At 37.9% G+C, this 23868-nt stretch overlaps 1 long non-coding RNA gene across 1 annotated transcript; it reads left to right on the top strand.

The window, feature by feature from the left end:
• The first annotated feature begins 11773 nt into the window (after nucleotides 1-11773).
• Nucleotides 11774-12544, top strand: LOC140787337 (uncharacterized). The gene is made up of 2 exons (XR_012108827.1): nucleotides 11774-12071; nucleotides 12182-12544. It is a non-coding gene; the product is annotated as an uncharacterized lncRNA (long non-coding RNA).
• The last annotated feature ends 11324 nt before the right edge of the window (nucleotides 12545-23868 follow it).

Genomic DNA, 23868 nt, shown 5'->3' with positions numbered 1-23868 from the left:
ATTTGATCGCGTTCGAATGCACAAAAGACGTTCTCTGTATGTGCGAAACCTGATGCAGGTGTTCGCAATGGCACAAGGGCATTCGAACACGGCCTCACCTGCATTCTAATGCGACTTATAGGAATTTTTATTTTAATGAAAATAAACAACTAATGTAATAATAAAATATCCTAACTAAGTGTATCAGCCCACCACGCTTCTCCCACCTTGCCCTCAAGGTGAAAAGTCGGGAAAACGCTCCAAGATATCAGTCTCCAACTCCCATGTCGCCTCATCAGATGGCTTGCCAAGCCACTCAACTAGAATCTCCATCTCCAATCTGGTACTATGTCGTCATGGGCATCTAGCATGTACTCGAACTGGCTCTACGATCTCTATCTCCTCCAATGGCTCCGGTAGAACTGATCCAACAATCTCCACCTCCGTATGATCTATAGACGCCACTAGATCATAAGCGCGTAACGTCGGAGCCGTGCATCCATACACCACCTCAAATGGAGTCGTGCCAATGCTACTATGGTAGGCGGTGTTGTAGGACCACTCCGCCCATGGTAAGAACTTCAAGCATCGTCTCGGCATCTCTCCAACAAAGTACCTCAAGTATTGCTTAATGCCTCGATTGACCACCTCGGTTTAGCTGTCTGTCTGTGGATGGTAGGCCAAACTGAAGTTCAATCGAGTCCCCTACAATCTAAAAAACTCAATCCAAAAGTCAGTCATAAATACACGATCACAATCTGAGACAATCATGTGTGATATGTCATGTAACTGAACAACATCTCTAACAAAAATTTCAGCCACCGATTGGCTAAAAACAGATGTGACAATGCCGAAAAGTGTGCAAACTTACTCAATCTGTCAACCACCACAAAGATAATAGAATAACCACGTACCAGCGGAAGACCCTCTATATAATCCATAGAAATGTTCTCTCAAACACTGTTCGATATAGGTAAAGGTTGTAATAATCCGATCAGTTTTAATGTGGTTGCTTTAGCCCTTTGACAGACTTCGCAAGCAATCCTGGCCACATGCAAATCTGAGATATCCTCTTATAAGCCCTCAAGACATCCTCATGACTAGTCTCTGGAGTGTGGTGGAAGTGCTCCAACAATTTCTGCTGTAATCCATCATTTGCAGGTACTAAAATGCATCTGCGGTCTAGCAGTAAATTGCCTCGATTCTCCAACTCTAGATAGCGCTCCGGATCATCCATCACCTCCTACAACAATCTCAAAATATCTGGGACAGATGTACATGCATACCTCAGCTCGTCAAGGAAGGGAAAGGTAGGAGATGAATAGGCTGCAAGCTCGGCGGTATCGAGTTGGCGTGATAGTGCATCCGCCGCTTTATTTTCCATTCCCTTCTTGTATTGGATGTTATAATCATATCCCAGCAATTTTGTGACCCATCGCTGCTGTGCCAGAGTGTGTATACGCTGTCCGAGAAAGTATGGAAGGCCCCTTTGATCGGTTCGGATAATGAATCGTCTACCGATCAAATAAGGCCTCCACTTTTCTCACCACATACAGAATTGCCAACATCTCTCTCTCTCATAAGTCGATAATTGCTGAGATTTTTGTGACAAAGCCTTACTCAAAAAGGTTATGGGACGTCCTCCTTGTATAAGTACAGCTCATATGCCAATACCCGATGCATCACATTCCACAATGAACTTTTGGGTGAAGTCCGGTAGTGCTAGAACGGGTGCCGTCGTCATTACTGTTTTCAATTTTTCAAAGGCTGAAGTGGCTTCATCCATGCATCTAAAAGAGTCCTTCTTTAACAAATAAGTTAGAGGAGCAGCGATCTTGCCATATTTGGCGATGAAGCATCGATAATATCCGGTCAGCCCCAAAAATCCTCTCAATCCGGTGGTAGTAGTAGGAATAGGTCAAGCGGTCATACATGCAATATTTTGAGGATCTGCCGCTATACCATACGCTGAAATGATGTGGCCTAAATACTCTACTTGTGGTACTCCCCATAGGCACTTGGGCTTTTTGATCTTCAATTGGTTTCGCTTCAACAAATTCAGCAAGTCCTCCAAATGCCTCCAATGCTCTAATTCAGTCCTCCTATACACCAAAAAGTCATCAAAAAATACCAAGACATATCTTCGCAAGAGAGGCCAAAATATATCATTCATGAGGCCTTGAAAGGTAGTTGGAGCATTGGTCAAACCAAAAGGCATCACTCAGAACTTGTAGTGCCCGTCCGGAGTCTGAAATGCAGTTTTGTGCACATCCGCCAGGTGAACTCTAATTTGATGATACCCGGCCCTCAAGTCAAGCTTACTGAATATAGTCGCCCCTGCAAGCTCATCCAGTAGCTCCTCTATAACCAGAATAGGATATCGATCATTGACGATAATAGTATTTAGTGCCCGATAATCGACACAAAAATGCTATGTCCCATCATTTTTCACACCAATAGCCAGAGAGGATAAGTATGAGATATGACTTGGTTGAATGAGATCTTACTCCAACATCTCGGCTATCATCTTTGAGATAACTTTTTTTTGCACATCTGGATACCAATGTGGCCTCACTTTCGCTGGTGCAGCCCCGGGTACAATCTCTATGCGATGGTCCGCCGCTCTCCTCAGTGGCAACTCCTGTGGCTCCTCAAACAGTCCAAAAAAGTTAAATAATAAATTAGACAATTCAATGATAGTACCTAAACTCATTTGAGGCTCATCTTCAGCTGGTCCTAACTGAAGAAGATAGGCCAAATCATACGCACAAGATAGCCCCATTATAGGCTGCATTGTAGGAATCGGCGAAGAACGAACACAGGCAAGCCGCACATCTTTCTTTCCTTGTTTAAATTTTATCCACATGCTCCGGAAATCAAATATGATGGGTTCCAAACTCTGTAACCACTGAGCACCAAGGACAATGTTCAATCCTCGCAGCGCCAACGGATACAAGTCCACAATGATATCGTGTCCTTGCACCCGTATATCGACCCGGTGACACAAGCTCTCCGCCCTAAGCTTCGTGCCATCTCCTATAGCAACGTCAAATCCCGTGGTCAGCTCGGCATTCAAACTCAATCTCCTCACTAACCTCTCATCTAAAAAGTTGTGTGTACTCCCGGAATCAATGAGGATGTGCACACAATGCTTTCTAATGAGTTCATCTACTCGTAACGTCCTCGGTGCGGAAGTACCCAAATATGCATGCATCGATATTCAACTTGGATATCTTCCTCCACACCCTCCACAATAGCCTCTTCATGGACCTCATCGTCCTCCTCAAGACCATCTATAAGCATCACACTCCCGATCAGTTTAGAACACCGATGATCGGGGGTGAAACGCTCATCACATCGAAAGCAAAGGCCCTACGCTCTTTGATCCTCCACCTAGGCAGGTGTGAGAGTTTGAATGGGGGTCTTGTGCCTCCTCTAACATCGGAAGAAGGTCTCAAAGGTGGTCGTGGTCTAGTACTCGTAGCCACTATTTTTGAAACCGTAGAATTTCCAGCCGGCGTTCTAGGTGCAAACCGCTCGTCTCGGTTGCCCTAATTGGTTTTCGCTACCATCTTTAGAGCCCTATGCTTTTGTTCCATTCTCAAGGCCTTCTCAAAGGCCTCATTAAGAGTAGTAAGACATAGAGCATGAACATCCGCTTGTATCTCATCCCGCAGCCCTAAAATAAATATACTCATCAATATCCGTTCCCTCTGAACCACAATGACTACTAACTCTTTCAAACTCAACTTGGTACTCCAATACGGTTGCCCTCTGAACCATTTTGCTTAATGTGGCAGCAAATTCTTCAAATACCGCTGTCTCAAATCTGCGTGTAATCCTCCTACAAAAATCCGTCCATCCGGTAAATCCACCATCACGAATAACCGATCTATACCAATGCAATGCCGTTCCTTGGAGGTGAAAGCTTGCCATTTAGACTTTTGCATCTTCTGCTGTACCTTGACAATCAAAATATTGTTCAACTTAAAACACCCAATCCGTTGGATCACTGCCTTGGAATTTTGGAAAGTCCAAGCATGTGGTTCTCCCCCGAATAGCATTATCGAGTTTATGAAATATCCGTGGTTCAGGTCTAAACCTTTGTGCAGGTTGATCACCCTCTCTCAATCCTCGAGCACATCCATCACCATCTCCATAAGGATCAACCTCATCCTCATAGTGACAATCCTCCTCATCGACGAAGCACACCAGTGTTGCACGCCTCTTAGGTTCCACCACCGCCGATCTTGGGTTTTGCAACGGAGGTGAGGAATGATGTGTAGGCATAGGTAAGAGGGGATCATTGATACTCGCATAACGCACCTGGACCTGTGGGGTATCAGTTCGATGAGGCACCACCGCTAGTCCTTCTTGAAACTCTGATTACCATCGAGGAGATAACAAATTAAATCAGTTCATGACATATTCCTTGAAATCATTGTGATCTTTTTGAATTGAGTCAACTCTATGCATCAATGACTGGAACATGCCCCTAAGTTCATCCATATTTGCACTCATGGACGTTGGTTAACTCGGTCTAGCCGTGGTCGCTCCAAAGGAATCGGCCTCACGGTTAGGGTCATCGTGAATTTGAAAAAACCCCTAGACACACGTATGTATCTAAATACTAGGCAATGATATCACTCGCTCGCTTAAGTAAAAGTCCGTAGAAATATTAAGAACGAAAGCAGAGATGAACGCAAAGATTTTAACGTGGAAAACCCCAAACGGGAGAAAACTACGGATCAAAACCAATCACTAGAATAGTAGCAGTTACAAGACTGACTCTCAAAACAACCTGTCGATCCAAACGACTTTGTTCCTCTCAGTCTTGCTCACTAGAACCCACGATTCACCGCTTCTCGTGATTGAAGTACAATCTCAGTAACCCTCGAGATTGATCTTTCGTCTAGATAGCCCTTAAGACGAAAGATTAACTTTTTTAGATGAGTGGAACCTTGTTAGTTGAAGAACCATTGTAGCCTCAAGAAGTGTCCTTCAATAATACTTCTTCAACTTCCCTAGAGATAGGGTTTCACAATCCTTATATATGATCTCCAAGATAGAGCCAAATCCAAATCTTATCCGTACTCATGAAAGTACAAGATAGAGCCAAATCCAAATCTTATCCGTACTCACGATCTTCAAGATAGAGCCAAATCCAAATCTTATCCGTACTCACGATCTTCAAGATATAGCCAAATCCAAATCTTATCCACACTCATGAAAGTACAAGATAGAGCCAAATCCTAATCTTATCCGTACTCACGAAAGTACAATATTCTTAAACTTTGTTGGTGCGTTCGAACGGGCTCGAGTGCGTTCGAACGCGACAGCTTGAATTCTTCAGGTTCGTTCGAACGCGTTTATGAACGCAGCTCTCGGTCTGTGTGAACGCAGTACCCACGTTCGAACGCGTTTGTGAACGCGGCTCTCTGTCTGTGTGAACGCAGTATCCGTGTTCGAACGCGTTTGTGAACGCGGTGTGAACTCGACGGCTTTTCTCCAATAATCTTGCAATTCTTCAAACCAGAGATATTCTAGACTTGTGTAAAGCTCATATACATGAAAAAATATACTTAGAATATTTTGTACACAATTGCCAACAAATAAAAACCTAACAGAATTGAGTCCTCCCTTGTCGGTGTGCTCTCCATAGGTCTCCTTATTGATGTCATCTCCCTTGTTTCAGCCATTAATGGAGGTCTAAAGTTCGCATGCTCTAATACCAATTTGTTAGGCTCTAATTCCAAATTGTTAAGCTCTAATACTACTTTGATAGGCTCTAATACCAATTGATAAGCTCTGATACCACTTGTTAGGCGCTAATACCACTTTGATAAGCTATGATACCAAATTGATAAGATCTAGAACCAAAGATAGGCTACGCAATAATTTTTCAAGATCTAGATGTATTATAGGAATCAGTACGCACAACCATGGGAAACTATTTATCAAATATTCTCTGGTAGTAATAAAATTACGAAACTAATTGGATTAGATCCGTAACTTCCTGATCTACAACTTTTGTATTTAGCCCTTTGCAAATTCGAATTGTAGCGGGGACAAACACATGGAATAACGTGGGTGATGGTGGTGGTGATAGGTGAAGTGGATGTTAGGGTTATGGATGGATATGGAGATGAAGGTGGATTGTGGATGTCATTTAGGGATATAGACGAAGGGAACGAAGTGGTCGAGATCCCAAAGAAGAGGGTCACTCGATAGTTGAGAGAGATTAGAAGTTAGGAGAAACATTGCCAACGGTAAAGGTGGAAGGATGGTGAAGAGGGAGGAGGGAGAGAGTCTAGAGAGAATATAGGAGGCAAGAAATTAATACTCCAATAGCATATTAAAGTTGGCTACCATCCACATATTTATAGAGGCTAGCCAATTAGTTCTAAAATAATATGAAACCCTAATTCTAGAGGATTCCCATCGATCGCGTTCAAACATGCCTGATCGCGTTCGAACGCACAAAAGACGTTCTTTGCATGTGCGAACGCGATGCAGGCATTCGAACGGGGGCATTCGAACTCGCCCGACCGCATTCGAACACACAATATGCGTTTTCTATACCTAATGCAGGTGTTTGCAAGGGCATTCGAACGCGACCTCACCTGCGTTCGAATGCGACTTATAAGAATTTTATTTTAATAAAAATAAATAACTAATGCAATAAGAAAAGATCCTAACTAAGTATATCAGTTTGGCACAAAAATCATCGGAAGACTCATTATCATCTATTCCGTAGAGTTTCAAACCTAGACGTAAGACTTTGAAGCTTCGATAATTTGACGGTAAGAGTAACCTCATTTGTAGTCTCAAGAATATTTCAAGCTTCCTTAGCAATTTCACAGGTGCAAATTCTTTGAAATTCATTAGGAGACACACCACTTAAAATTGTATTAATGGCTTTACTATTCCAACCACACTAATTATAATCTAATTTATTCCACTTTTTTATAGGTTTGATAGCTTTTTTTTATCAACTATCATAGTTGAAGATAGACTTTAAAAAAACTTACATTCTAGCCTTCCAATATGGATAATTAGCTCCATCAAGCAAAGTAGGTCTAACCGTTGATTGCTCTACCCTAGGAAAATCCATAATCCTAAAAATATATTTCTAAAGTAACAAAGACCCGCTCTAATACTAGTTGAAAAAAATAAACTTATGTGAATCCTTAAGTATGTTATGATTGTTAATTGAAAAATATAATAAATGCCCTAGGAGATAAGATTTATCGCATGCTATTGATAATAATATACAAAAAATAAAGCATGAAAAAATAATTACAAACACAACTTTTTACATAAAAAAACCCCAAACGGATAAAAAAACTAAAAATCAAAACTCGGATCGAAACCAATCATTAAATCTTATAGCAATTAAAAAATAACTTACAAATCACCCGCCGATTTTCACGACTCAATCTATACCAACTTTGCTCACTAGACCCTATGACACACTACTTCTCGTAATCGGTTTTCAAACTTTAGTGACTCTCGAGGTTGATCGTTTCATTAGTGACTCTCGAGATGTAGTTCTTTCAGATTTGGTGTAGATATTAAGATGAGAACGATTCAGCATGTTCTGTCTGAAACTAAGAATTATCTCTAATGGCCTCCAAAAAATGATCTCCAATTTTACTTAACGGTACTCGCTCCTAAGGTTAGAAACTTAGGAGATAAGATAAGTATAAAATAAATCTCTTAGAGATAAGACAAATATCTCTTAATAATAAAATTTTTATTTTTTAGAGATAAGATAAGTATCTCTTAGAGAAAAGATAAATATCACTTTAAAGATTCTCCATTGATTCTCTTAAAGATAAGATAAATAGAGATAGATACAAATCTAAGTAAAAATCAGTCAAGGTCGTTCGAATGTCCGCAAGGGCCATTCAAACATCTTTAATGGTTCTGCACTTCGGGAAAATGTGCTCGAATGCTTTAGAACGCCCGTAGAATCCCATTGCTCTAGTAAAATAGACTTTAAACTTTCATTACATCGTTTAAGCACTTAAAACAATCTTTTAGTTCAGTCGTCTTTATCAAATATCTCATAAAATTATATTTTTAAGTAAATTATATAAGTACGAATAAAGCAGTCTCTTCCCACAAAAAATCATATACCAAACTTTCCTATCGCCGTTAATGCGATGCGTCTCATTGGGAATGAGGGGATTTCGTATGATATGCATCGTACTGTTCTTTTGACGTGGCGTGGAGTGAAATATTTCCTTCACTTTGGTTTGTTCCTCTTACAAACAACACCAAATCGCCTTTTGGCTTTCTATCTCCCCAATGAACATCATATGTTAATCGCAGTTATAGGGCGTTGCTGGAAGTCAAACAAAGGTAGAGGGTTTTCTTACCGAAAAAAAAAGGCGACAAGGTAGATGCTTTTTCCGTGCAGATGTCCTAAAATAATATAAGATTTATTTTAACATATAAGGTGTAGGATGCAAAACATAAGAATTAAATGTAAAATCAAGATATAATGAAAAACAAAGATAAGGTTAAAATAGTAGTCTGGGACGCATAATTAATTTGTCGAGATTCTATGAAGAAAAAAAGAAGAAGAAGAAGATTCTATGAAGAAGATGCTCATCCGGAACGAATTATATTAATGCATTCTTTTTCTTTCTTTTTCTTTTTCTTCTTTAGCAACACATTCTGAGCAATTGTATACCATGAGAGTTTGCTTGTTTGTTTGTTTTCTTTTTCTTTTTCTTTTTTAAATATAAGATACAATGAGATTCTATGAAGAAGATAGGTACATAAAAGATGTACGCAGTCCTTCCTGCAAACTTTTCCAGCTTTACATCCGCTTGGTCAAAAACTTGCTCTTCTTCTCCTTGTCACGTTCCACGCTTTCACTTATTATTTTATTTTATTGAAACTTAATAGCAGAAAAAATAGTTTTTATTTTAGCTATTAATAAAACAATTAAATTATTAATATTTTATCTAATAAGAGAAAATGTTAATGATTTCACTGTTATCTTCTTTTATATATATAATCAGTATTTTATGTGTAACAACTAAATGAAAATTAGGATTATATATCTGGTTTTTACGGGAACCTTTTAAATTTGTTTAGATTATAATATTTGTATTAAATTTTTATAAAATATCACATTTCTATTTGTATACCGTTAGAAGAATTACACTAATTGCGCTCATAAATATATGACCCTTAGGATAATCCTAAAGGATATTCTAATACAAATTTAATTTTTCTTATTATATCTTTAATCATCTTCTTCCCCTTCACCTATCACCGACTTCTCCCCGGGAAGCCGGCAGTGCCGGCCGCTGACATCGCCTCCCCGCTGCCACCGTCCATCGCCATGGCCAACACCATGTCCTCCGCGGCGCGGAGGGCGGAGACGAGGGCATCTTAGTTCGTTCCGCCTCGGACTTCAGAAGTTCAGAAGCTTTGCCATAATTCAGGACTTTTGGTGCTGAAACATCAGTCTTATCCAAATTATCAATTGCAAATAAAAATCTTTCAGTCTCCTCCTTCCTAGCTTCTGCATCATGGAGTTTCAGTTTAAGATTATCAACTTTTTTCTCAACTCAGATTCAGATTGGCGAACCTTTGAGCAAGCAGTAGAGAGTTCATCCTTACAGGTCTGGAGATGTCTTAATTCTTCTTTCTTTTGCTCCAGATGTCCAGAACATGCACTGATCCCAGCGCTAGCTTGGGCTTCTCTTTCGCTTTTAAGACCCAGTTCTGGAGTTATAACTTTATTGCCATAAATTTGTTATCCACAATTGTTTTTCTCTCCTGCGCTTAGGAGAAAAAGTAGTTTAAAATGACAATTTTGAAGCATTCTTTTGACATTTTCTGAAAGTTCATCGACTCAGCGGTTGTTTCCTCAAGTAACTGAAAATATTTAACACCCTTCTCTGCAAAGTCAAGCTTATCTTCCACCTGTCCCAACTTAGTTCTGACAGCGGCCGAGTAGCTGGACGCGGGCGGTGAGGGCAGAGTCGGCCGCCGGCGGCGCGCTGGGGCGTGGGCACTTAACCGGCGGCGCGGAGGGCGGAGACGAGGCAGGCAATTGTAACTTACTAATTTCATTTTATTTTACTAGTTAAATTGATGGATTTTATTTATAGGTATAATTGTCATTAAGTTTATTTTTTCGTTTTATTTTGCCCCAAAATTTAAGAGGGGTATTATAATTTAAAAAAGTTTAAAAGATTTAATATGAAAACTTTCTAAAAGTTAAGACAGATTTAACTGAATTTATCATAATTTTTTTTGAATTTTTATAAAAAATTACTGATAAATTAAACATTTATATATATAAACTACTAATAGGAAATACTAAACTTATTGACATTTCTATTGAAAAGTAAAATATTAATTTTATTTATATTTTACCGACAACTATAATGAAACAGGATCCTTTTGGCATTGAGTTTGGCTGGTGATCTATTTTGGTAAAGAATTTGAGATTGTACTGGTTCGGTCAAAAACTCATTCTTCTTCTCCTTGTCACGTGCCAGGGAACATGGGTCCCTGCCAAAGATGCCAATTGACAATCAAATTGGAAGACCTACTCGCGCGCGTCAGATGGTGGATAGATAGATACGAACAGGCGACGAGAGAGAGAGAGAGAGAGAGAGAGGCAGCTCGTCCTTTTATTATTATTCTTTGACATTTACAGTTGTTTTTAAACTCAGGGGCACAGATCTCCAAGAACCAGAGGGGATCTGACTTATTATTTAAGATGGAATCCAATGTGGAGTCGGAGATTTACTGGTGTCTCGCTTTAGTTTCTAATTCATTTGTACGTAACAATCCTAATTAGTTAAACTAATCTATAGTTGAGTTATGTGGAGGTAGTGGTTCCAGCAAATATCAATGTAAGATGGTGGAGTTACACATAAAGTAGTTCTAGTGTCAGTTCCAAGTTGGAAATAGTAAAAGGAAAGAAGTGATTAGTGCTATGGGCGTATGTTTTGTACTGATACTTAAATGCGTGAAAAGAGAGGTATTTATAGATATAAGAGTGTGTACTAAATCCATATAAGGTGATGGCTATATATATAATATATTACTAGGTACGTACTCATCATCTCTTAATAAGTCTATTATTCTTTGTATCACTAATGTATATATACAAATGCCTGGCAGTAACAAAAGCATGGCCAACTTATATAAATACTTAAGCATATATCCGCATTTAGAGATATTATTTTAGTACGATCCGCATAGGGATTTAAACAATCGAGGGCAGATGAATCGAAATACATACCCAATTACTGATCTAAAATTCGGATAAGAGAGAGTACGATCGAATCGATAATTGGAAGTCCATCTACCTATGATCTATTATGCATTGCTGGGCGTGGACAAAGTGCTATTCCTTTCTTTAAAAATTAATATGTACTCTATGTACAAGAAAACAACACCGGCTTTACAGCAGTCAAGATGCCAATTTCAAAAAGAAGGTTGGTTGGCGAATTGCAGAAACTTCGGCAAAATTAAATCAAACAGTTAGCCAAAGAATAATTATAATTATAAGATCACGTGCTTCGATCACATGGCGATCAAGCCCAGTAAACTAACTGAGCTCTTTTAATCACTCCAGACTTAGAGAGCAAATCAAGCTTTTGTTTTGCAGTCAAAGATGCATCACATGATTCACTGCATCTCTTACTAGTTTAATTAAAAAAAAAAGGAAAAGGAAATTACGAAGATAAATAATAAATAGCCCTATGAATTCTCCACTCCTATCATTGTTCCAACTTCCCTTGTAAGCAGTTGCCTTGCCTCGTATAGCTCTCATAGAGAGGAATGAAGAATAGACATAGATCTTTGTTAGGTATACAGATACTCCTACTCCTCCTGATGCCATTTCTTTTGAGCTCCTCATATTCCTTGCACACTAGCAGTGGGATGAACCGAGTCAGAAAGCTGCTATCGACCTCAAGGGCACGATCGTCGCCCCCGTCACGGCAGAAACACCACGAGACGATGATCGGCAGAGCGACGAAGCCCATCAAGCAGACAGGAGTGAGCTTTAGAAGGATACCACCTTCCAGTTCCAACCCCACTCAGAACAGGCAAGTCTTCTTCCATCTCTCATAAAATTCTGAATAGTAGAGTAGTATGCATCATCACTAGTTAGTCAGTTAGTTGCTAACCATGTTCTTTGTTCTTGTTCTTGATCCAGGGCTCGACCTCGAATTAATGGACCCATAAATCGGTGATGCAGATCATGAAATAGTTTAACTCCATGTGATCTTGACAAGTTCGTTCGTGTTTGGATTCTGACGTGAACTATCTTGCCATTCTGCTCTCAACTTCTCAATATATAGATAGGTTGGTTTGGATCAGTGGTAGATTTCTTTAGATTTGTAGCTGTAACACGAGTTAGTAGCTTGGATCAATAGAGATGATCAAGAATAGAGGGAGGTCTATAAGTAAGTCAAGTTTTGTAGCTGCTGTAACAGTTTCGCAGTATATATATGCTTCTTACTATATTTGTATGGATGCATGTACTAATTAAATTATAAAGGTCTCTTGTGATGAATAACCGTATAATTGACGGATGGATGTTAAGTTTTAGTAGTCTAGAGAACAATTCTTAAAACAATTTAAAAATTAATAGTAATATATCTTATAGGGGCAATTTGGTAACTAATGCAAAAAAGGCTATCCTCATTTACTACCCTATCTTTTGCAAACAAATGTTGTCCAAATGTAGTCATTATCATTGTTTTTAAATGAAAACTTGCATTTAACACCCTACCCTTTCATGTATTTATGGTTTACACCATAAAATAATTTTTGGTATTTACAAATTGTACCCTACTATTAGATTCATTAACTAAACTAAACCAAACTCCTAATTATGTTAGTTACTAAGGACATTACCAAACAACCTTACTAACCTAAACCCTTCTTCATACCATGAAACTCATCTCCTCTGTAATATAAAACACAATAATTATTAATAAAATAATGTTAAACAAATGAAAACTAAGATTAGGAATTGACACATGAGTTCCATATAATTATTCAATTATAGCTATTTTGTAAGAATTTTAAATGAATGTAGCTTCCTAATAAATAATGGAGGAGAAAATAGGGCTGAACTAAAATGTTGGGAGTTGAATGTAGGGATGAGATGCTCCCAATTCGCTTTATATTTTGGCCAAACAAGAAGACATCATGCCGAAGAAGAAGAAGAAGAAGAAGGCATTTTAGTAGACAAATTATTTGAATTAGACGAAATATTTCCTATTTTTGCCGTCTATACAAACAATGGTAGCCTTAACACAAGCCAACGTGTGTTCTATAAATATTTGTTAAAAACATACCAAATATTGAAAACCTATGTAAGTGCAATATCATTGTACTGACAAATTCATAGACACACATGTAATTGAGTTGTACAAACTAAATTTAAGTTAATGGTCAAATCGTGTAAAAAAATTAAGATGTTAAAAGGTAGAAATCAAAATTGTGTTCAAACGATGCACACAAACCAACAAAAAGAAGTTTAGATTTACAAATAGACTTGAAATTTTCATTGTATGATTTATCTTAACACAAATCACAAATGTTCCTCATGTCCATTTAAGGAACTTACAGCTAGAGGTGAGAGATCCATCATGTTAGGTTTTTAATGTTGACAATTGTGTACAAAATATGCTAAGTATTTTTATACATGTACATGAATATTTATATAAGTCTAGAAAGTATTTAAATTGAAGAATTGCAAGATCAAAAGAGAAAGGTTTTCACATTCACACCGCGTTTGAAGCGCTCTCAGGAGTTCACATATATAGAGAGAATGCATTCAGGCTGTTCGAATGCGAACATAGGCATTCGCACATACAAAGAACGCGTTTGGGCTATTCGAACGCGAGCACAGGCATTCACATATATAGAGAACACGTTCCGGCCGTTCGAACGCGTGTGTAGGAGTTCGTACATACAGAGAATGTTATTTTTTCCGTTCGAACACACCCTGCATACGTTCACAGCACATTCACACATATAGAGGAGTGTTTTTGCGCATTCGAATGCAACTTGTGAAAAATCAAGCCACCGTGTTTGAACACACTTTGGCCCATTCGAACGCATCTGAGAACAAATCAGGCCGTTCGAACGCACTCGGGCTGCATTCGAACGCATCTGCATAAAATGCAAATTTTGGACTTTCGTGATTACAGATATGACTTAGATTTGGCTCTATCTTGGGTACATATAAAAGCATTGTGATGCACTAACTCTAGGGTGGTTGGTGAAGGCAATTGAAGGAGAATTCTTGAGGCTACATCTGAAAAAACGCCTAGACATAAGTATATATCTAAATACTAGGCAATGATATCACTCGTTCGCTTAAGTAAAGTTCGAAGAAATATTAAAAATGAAAACAGAGATGAACGCCAAGATTTTAACGTGAAAAAATCCAAACTGAAAAATACCACGAATCCAAACTCGGATTAAAACCAATCACTAGGATAGTAGCAGTTACAAGACTGACTCACAAAACAACCCGTCGATCCAAACGACTTTGTTCCTCTCAGTCTTGCTCGCTAGAACCCACAATTCACTGCTTCTCGTGATTGATGTCCAACCTCAATAATCCTTGAGATTGATCTTTCGTCTAGATAGCTCTTAAGACGAAAGATTAAGCTTTTTATAAAAATATGACCTTGTTAATTGAAGAACCGATGTAGCCTCAAGAAGTCTCCTTCAATCTTGCTTCTTCAACCACCCTAGAGTTAGGGCATCACAATACTTATATATAATCTCCAAGATAAAGCCAAATCTAAGTCTTATCCGAACTCACGAAAGTCCAAGAATATCAAACTTCACTGGTGCGTTCGAATGAGGCCCGAGTGCGTTCGAACGGCCTGACTTGACCTCGGGTGCGTTCGTACGGGCCCAAGTGCGTTCGAACGCGACAGCTTGAACTTTTTATGTTCCGTTCGAACGCGTTTGTGAACGCAGCTCTCGGTCTGTGTGAATGCATGTACCCGCGTTCGAACGCGTTTGTGAATGCAGCTCTCGGTCTGTGTGAACGCATGTACCTGCGTTCGAACGTGTTTGTGAATGCAGCTCTCGATCTGTGTGAATGCAAGTACCCACGTTCGAACGCGTTTGTGAACGCAGTTCTCGGTCTGTGTGAACACAAGTACCCACGTTTGAACGCGTTTGTGAATGCAGCTCTCGATTTGTGCGAACGCGTGAGCCCGCGTTCGAACTCGCTGTGAATGCGGTGTGAACACGATGTGAACTCATAACTTTTCTCCAATAATCTTGCAATTCTTCAAACCAGAGATTTTCTAGACTTGTATAAAGCTCATACACATCTAAAAATACACTTAAACCTAACAATCTCCCCCTTTGGCAATTTGTGACAAAACATCTAGATTATAAGATATTACAAGGAATTCACAATGAGCATTCAACAAGTCTAGAATATTTAGTACATCAATCCCTGCAAATAAAAATATACCGATCCAAGATCAAGTGAAAATAACTAGAAGTGAAAAAAATAATTCAAACAAGTTCACAAGTTCTCAAGTAAGCACAAGTTCACAAAATCTTCAAGTAAACACAAGTTCACACGATCTTCAAGCAAAGTTATTAGCTAGTAAACTTAAACTAGAAAACTCCCCCTACGCCAGTACTCCCCCTACACAAGTAAACACCTAAACTCTAAACACACGTTTAAACTCACTCTAAACTCACTCACCCACCCCCTTTTTGACACAAATGCCAAAGACTAAGAACTAGGAGGAAACTGACGATGAAGAATCGACAACACGGAGTCGAGTACGGTCCCCTAACGAGCTTGCTCAGCTCGTAAATCATTCACGACCGAATGGAGGTCATGCACCTGAGTGCTAAGATGATCGAAACGATCAGAGAACTATGATAACTCCCCCTCAGTATGAGATGAATCAACGTTAGAACTGTCATCAGAAATGTCGAGGTGTGACGAACGTCCAGCGGCGGAAGAGGAGGACGGCTTGAGAGGAGACGGCTGATCATGAGCTTGACTCCGCTTAAGAGTTATCCGATCTAACGGTTTTTGAGCAATAAGCGAAGCTTCCGAGGCATCCACTCGCACTCCACTCTGAGTGCACAATTTGGTAATAAAAATACCAAACGACAACCCTTCACGAGTCGCCTCTTTCTGTGCAGCTGTCAAGATGGAATCGTATATCACAGCAGCCAAATCAATAGAAATCCCCAACAGCATCGCATGAAGAAGGCACGATCCGGACTAATACTGGAATGTCAAGTTTTCGGGGTGACGTTGTAAAGGCAAAACAGGTGAAGCATGCGAGTCACTAATGTCAGTTTCGCATGAGGCATCATGTTTCCTTTCCAATGTTCCCCGTTTGATTAACACAGTACCAGCATAGTCTTTAACATCAGGAAGCGGATCAGACGATGGATATTGGAACTCGCCATCAGGAAGTTGGAGTTCAACACGAATGACATCGGAGTCCAAGTATATCGAAACCCCATGGATAGTAGAACGTATACATCATTCCAAAACCGTGGCATTGCTAAAAAATTCCCTGACAACTTTCACATATGCAGTCCCGTTCATCCGACACAAAGACGACCATCCTCGCTCAGTAAATATATGTTCGATCCCCAAGGCAGAAAAATCAGAAACTGATGGATGATCATACCTCACAAAAAGTGAAGAAAAACTAAAAGATTCGGCGTAAGACGCTAGATCCAGATGAGAACTACCCTCTAAAAGGGTTTGAAGTGAAAAAATTGATGAAAAAGACCAAGATCTTGAAGATTTGAGAGGGAGAAAATGAAGGGTTTCTAGGGTTTGAAAGATGGAAGATGAAAACCCTTGGGTTCGGACGTACTATATAAAGAACCCTCGAGTGCGTTCGAACGCACCAGTCTACGCGTTTGAACGCTCCAGTCTTTGCGTTCTAACTCAAAAATTTACGTTCGAACGCCCTTTTTTTTTAAGTAAAAATTCTAAGAAAATAAAAAAAATCTTTTTGGAGATGCACTTCTAGAAATTCAAAATAGATTCAAGACATAGAATATGACAATCAAATTAAATAAGTCATACACAAATCAATCAAATCATCAAAAGTATATTATAATCAATTCTAATGTATCACTCAAAATTAAATTAATCTTGATTGATCATAACAATTTGCATATGCAAGTTGAGCATAGATAACATGAAACATTATTCTTAAATAAACTTTTCTATTTAAACAATGATACAACACAATAGTCAAACCGACTTAGTATTTAAATTTGCACTTTTCGACTTATTCTCCATAACAGAACAGGAATTTTTCCTATAATTTTTTTTATACTGAAACCAGATAAGTGCAATGATAGTTTTCACACATGAGTAGGTAGCCCTTTTCTTGTAGTACATATCAAACAATGTGCGAGAAGATATTCACAAATAGAAAAAAAAATTTATTTAATTTGTAAGCAACATACTGAGTCAAACTGGACTCTAAACAAGATGGCTTTCACACTAACTCATTGTAGCCATTTTCATTGATCTTTTATGAGCACATTTTTGATGACTAACCATGAGGTCAAACTGTGCAAATCAAAGTCAATAGTGAGCTATTTAAAAAATATATTTCATGATGTCATGCTCACTCAAGAATATGCATACGTTATGAGTGCATTAAAGTTAGTTTAATTATCAGAATAGTCGAGAAAGTGAATAAATCAGAAATGATACAATATAATACAAGATGACAAAATCGACTATAATAACTCATAATCAAGAGAAAAATCATATTTATATGTCAAGAGTATATTATTGAATCTATGAGTGCATCAATTTTTTTATATAACAAAGACTCTCGACAAATCTGAAACTAAAACCAAAGAGAAAATTTTAGAGTAAAGAAAACCTATAAAAAATGAAATGAAATAAAAAAAATACGCAAACCAAAACACAAAAAAATCAATCCAAAGCACAAATCCCTAAAGAATTACGAAGATACTCAAATCTTTATAAATCCAAAGGTTTTGTAAACAAATCTCCCAACTGTTTATCCATCTCAACATGTTCCAATTTATTTTGTCTTCAACTAACTCACGTATAAAATGATTTCGAATATCAATATGTTTTGTACGCGAGTGTTGAACATGATTTTTTAATATATTAATAGCACTCATGTTGTCACAATAAAGCACCATAGTATCTTGTTCAATGCCATAATCTTTAACCATCTATTTCATCCATAGTAATTGAGAACAACAAATTTCCACTGCAATGTACTCGGCCTCCGCAGTAGATAAAGATATCGAGTTTTGTTTCTTACTATACCAAGCAACTAGATTGTTTCCAATATAAAAACATCCACTTGAGGTACTTTTTCTGTCGTCATATGAACCTACCCAATCAGAATCCGTGTATCCCGATATGATAGCACCCGAGTCATAAGTAAACTAGATACCTAAATCAACTGTGCCACCGACATATTTTATGATACATTTCACAGCAAACAAATGTGTCTCCTTAGGTTCAGACTGAAACCTAGCACACACATCGATGCTAAATGCAATGTCTGGTCTACTAGCAATTAAGTATTAAAGACTACCAATCATGCTCCTATATAGTGTCTGATCAACACTTTTTCCTAAAATATCCTTACCTAGTTTGGTAGTTGTACTCATAGGAGTTCTAGCATGTTTTGCATTTTCTAAACTAAATTTTGTCATAAGATCCTTAGCATATTTAGTTTAAGCGATGAATATCCCTCTTTCCAATTGAGTAATTTGAAGTCCCAAAAAGAATTTCAACTCACCCATCATGCTCATCTTAAAATGACTGTGCATGAGATCTACAAACTCTTTAGCTAAAGATTGACTCGTTGCCCTGAAGACAATGTCATCCACATATATTTGAGCCACAACTAAACTCCTGTTCACACATCTAATGAACAATGTCTTTCCACTCCCCCTCAAATGAACCCCGCATCCACTAAAAAAGTGGTCAACTTCTCATACCAAGCTCTTAGAGCTTGTTTTAGCCCGTAGAGGGCCTTTTTTAATTTAAACACATGAGAATGAAATTTATGATTTTCGAACCCCTTAGGTTGTTCCACATAAATATCTTAATTCAGAGTACCATTCAAGAAAGCACTTTTAATATCAATTTGAAACAATTTCAATTTTAAATGACAAGCGATAGCAAGCAGTATAAGAATAGACTCTAATCTAGCAACAGGAGCAAATGTCTCATTAAAATCTATACCCTCAACCTGAGTATATCCCTGTGCTACTAGTCTAGCTTTATTTCGAACTATATTGTCATGTTCATCACTTTTATTCTTGTATATCCATTTTGTTCCAATGACGTTCACATTCTTAGGTCTAGGAACTAAATACCAAACATCATTCCTATTAAATTGCTCTAATTCCTCATGCATAGCATTAACCCAAGAATCATCTAACAATGCTTCCTTCATATTTTTAGGTTCAAAAGAAGATGTATAACAAGTAAATGATACCTCACTTTGGATTTGTTGTCTTGTCTTAATTGGTTCATTCACGTCTCCGATCACTTGTGACAGTGGATGATTTAATTTTACTCTGGCAGATTGTTCTGGTACGTTGCAGTCATCTTTGTTCATTTCAACTTTATCCTCGCCCTGATTCTCAATTTCCAAATCAAGCTCCTTTCCAATTTCTTCGTCATATGTACCTACAAAAACAAAAATAGGAGTAGCTTTAATTATATCAGTCATGGATTCATCTATCATAACATTAGCAGATTCCATAATAGTAGAAGTGTCAAGATTGAATACTATGTATGCTCTATTATTATTAAAATACCCTAAGAAGATGCCTTCGCAACTTCTAGTGTCAAATTTAGTCAAATATTCTCGATCACGCAAGATATAGTATTTACTACCAAAAACTCAAAAATATTTAACACTAGGTTTCTTACCTTTCTAGATTTTATATATAGTCATTTTTGTACCTAGTCTTAGATAAACACGATTTATCACATGTACCGCTGTATTGACCGCCTCTGCCCAAAACTTTTGAGTAACCTTTTTAGCGTGAAGCATAACCCTATCCATTTCCTGCATAACTTGGTTCTTTCTTTCCACAATCCCGTTCTATTGTAGAGTTATAGGAGCTAAAAATTCATGTTGAATACCAAGAGAATCACAAAATATTAAAAAAAAATTATTTTCAAATTCTCTACCATGATCAGAATGAATCATAACTAGGGTAGTAGATTTTTCATTCTGCAATTTTAAGCATAGTGATTTGAAAACTTCAAAAGTTTCAGACTTCTCACGTAAAAAGGCAACCCAGGAATATCTGGAGTAATCATTTACCATTAAGAATATATAGCGTTTATCTCTGAGACTTTCTATTTTTGTTGGACCCATCAAGTCCATGTGAACTAATTGTAACACATGGTCAGTGGTAGCTGCATTTACCTTCTTGTGTGAGATCCTAATTTATTTTCCAATTTGACACGAACCGCACACTCTTTTTGACATTTCTTTCATCTTAGGTATTCCTCTTACCACTTCTTGTTTGGACAGATTAAATACTTCCTTGTGATTCACATGTCCAAGACGTTGATGCCAAAGATCTGCAATTTCGAAAGAGGCACTGTTACATTTCAGTTTATGTGACGTTCTAACAAAATAACAATTATCAGATGTTCTAGATCCATAACATATAACATTATCATCATGATCTAGAATAGTACAATCATTTTTGGAGAATTTTACCTCATAATCTTTATTAGTAGATTTGCTTTCAAGCCCTTAACATAAAAAACATTTTCAAGAATAGGAACCCCTGGATGACTTACCTTTCCTTTACCTATTACCTTGGATGAATTACCATTTCCGAATGTCACAACTCCCCCTTCATATTCTTCGAGATTAGAAAATAAGAACTTGTCACCCAACATATGTCTAGAACAGCCACAGTCTAAATACCACAAATCAGAATTTAAAGCTTTCAAGGCTGTATACACAACATAACATTTCAAATCACTTTTCATGACCCATATGGCCTTTGTTTTCATCTCATAAATGAAAGAACTTCTAGGTTTTCATAAAAATTTGCAATGAGGTCGAATATGCCCTAGAATGCCGCAATGAAAGCATGTCGGAACAAACTCTTTTCTACTCACTTTTTGTTGAGGAGTGTGACTAAAGTTTACCTTTGACGCCGCTAAAGAGTTACCAGATTGTTGATTAAACTTCAGTTTAGAGACATTTATCCAAGATTGCTTTGAAAATGTAGTCGATGACCTCAAGTTATCTTCATTTTGTATACTTGTAGAAATAAAGACAATTTTATTATTATTTGAATTACTAGAGTATCCAATACCATACTTGTCTTTTTCAGAAATCTGAGCTTTTAAAATCTCATCTAGTTTGTCCTTCCCATTAAGAAATATCACTTCTTTCTGCAATCGCTCTAGTTCAACTTCATCAGTCTTCATCTTATTTTATGCATCGTCAAGTTATTCAGAAAGGTTTTTGATACGTTCAAGTTCCAATTTGTACTTCTCCTCAAATTGATTTCTTTCTGAATCGATTACGTTAAGTCATTGAAGTAGTCTAAGATTGCTTTTCTTGAGTTTAAACGACTCCAAGTACATGTCATTATATGCCTTTTATATTTCAAATTTATCTTCCTCATCTAGTAACATATCCAGATCATCTGTACTATTAGTATCAATTATAAAGTCAGTATTAAGAAGAGAGGAGGCAAAAGTTTCAAATTTTTCTTCGTCTTTCTCAGAATCATCATTAGATCCATCTAAGTCATCCCAAGTGACTTTCATAGCTTTACCCTTATTTTTAAGACGATTAGGGCATTCTTGTGCAATGTGTCCAAAACTAGAACATTCAAAACATCAAACTTTATTTTTCAGAATTCTTATTTTTCTGTTTGACATTGTTATTGCTTACCCCTGTATTCGAACTCACGGTATTCTTTTTTTTCACAAAAGCTTTGTTCTTCTCAAGTTTTTCAGCATTCAACTTGTTTCGCTTCCGAAAGAATTTATTGAACTTTTTGACGAACATAGCCAACATCTCAACATCTAAATCACCTTCATCATCAGACTCCTCTATATTTTGTTCAACTGTGGATAGGGCAATCCCTTTGGACTTCCTCGGTCTCGAAAGGCTAGACTCAAATGTTTGTAGATTTCCTATCAATTGTTCAACTTTCATAGAATTGATGTCCTTACTTTCCTCAATAGCTGTAATTTTTGCCTGAAACCTTTCTGGAAGAAACCTAAGGATTTTTTACGAACAATTCTATTTTCATGAATTTTCTTTCCTAGGTTGAAACTTTAGTTGACTATATCACTCAGCTTTGCATAGAACTCATCAAATGTCTCATTCTCCTCCATACGTAGAGTTTCAAAACTAGTAGTCAACCTCTAAAGTTTAGAAAGTTTTGCAGTCATAGTTCCTTCGTGAGTAGTTTTTAAGATCGTCCAAGCTTCTTTTGCTATCTCACAAGTAGAAATTATTCTAAATTCTTCTGAGGAAACACAACTAAAAATTACATTTATTGCCTTGCTATTCCATCCAACTTTTTCATAATCTGTCATATCCCATCACTCTATCGACTTTTTAGAAAGTTTATTATCCACCATGTACATTGGTGGACTCCAACCGTTCACAATGACAAACCATACTTGCTCGTCTATAGACTTCAAGTAAGCTCTCATCCTAGCTTTCCAATATCCATAATTTGATCCATCTAGAATAGGAGGTCTAATAGACGATGGTCCATCTCTATGAAAATCCATGCCTATCTGATCTCTCTCTACGGGTGAGAGAACCCGCTCTGATACCAATTAAAAAAACCCCTAGACACAAGTATATATCTAAATACTAGGCATTAATATCACTCGCTCGCTTAAGTAAAAGTTGAAGAAATATTAAAAATGAAAGCAGAGATGAACACTAAGATTTTAACATGGAAAAACCCAAACGGAAAAAAACCATGGATCCAAACTCGGATCAAAACTAATCACTAGGATAGTAGTAGTTATAAGACTGACTCACAAAACAACCCGTCGATCCAAACAACTTTGTTCCTCTTAGTCTTGCTCGCTAGAACCCACGATTCACTGATTCTCGTGATTGATGTCCAACCTTAGTAACCCTCGAGATTGATCTTTCATCTAGATAGCCTTTAAGATGAAAGATTAAGCTTTTTAGAAAAGTAGGACCTTGTTAGTTGAAGAACCGATGTAGCCTCAAGAAGTCTCCTTCAATCTTGCTTCATCAACCACCCTAGAGTTAGGGCATCATAATACTTATATATGATCTCCAAGATAGAGTCAAATCCAAGTCTTAATCCGAATTCACGAAAGTCCAAGAATATCAAACTTCGTTGGTGCATTCGAATGCGACCCGGGTGCGTTCGAACGGCCTGACTTGATCTCAGGTGCGTTCGAATGAGCCCAGGTGCGTTCAAACGCAACAGCTTTAACTTTTCAAGTTGCGTTCAAACACGTTTGTGAACGCAGCTCTCGGTCTATGTGAACGCATGTACCCGCGTTCGAACGCGTTTGTGAACACAGCTCTCGGCTGTGTGAACGCATGTATCCGCGTTCGAACGCGTTTGTGAACGCAACTCTCGGTCTGTGTGAACGCAAGTACCCGCGTTCGAACGCGTTTGTGAACACAGCTCTCGGTCTGTGTGAGCGCAAGTACCCGTGTTCTAACGCGTTTGTGAATGCAGCTCTCAGTCTCTGTTAACACGTGAGCTCGCATTCAAACTCACTGTGAACGTAGTGTTAACGCGATGTGAACGCGATGTAAACTCATAAATTTTTCTCCAATAATCTTGCAATTCTTCAAACTAGAGATT

Source organism: Typha latifolia, chromosome 4, assembly GCF_019914945.1.
Source record: "Typha latifolia isolate L0001 chromosome 4, TyphaL0001v2, whole genome shotgun sequence".
In the NCBI taxonomy this organism is placed as follows: domain Eukaryota; kingdom Viridiplantae; phylum Streptophyta; class Magnoliopsida; order Poales; family Typhaceae; genus Typha; species Typha latifolia.
Note: the sequence above shows the minus strand (reverse complement) of the source record. Positions and strands in the feature narration are given on the sequence as shown.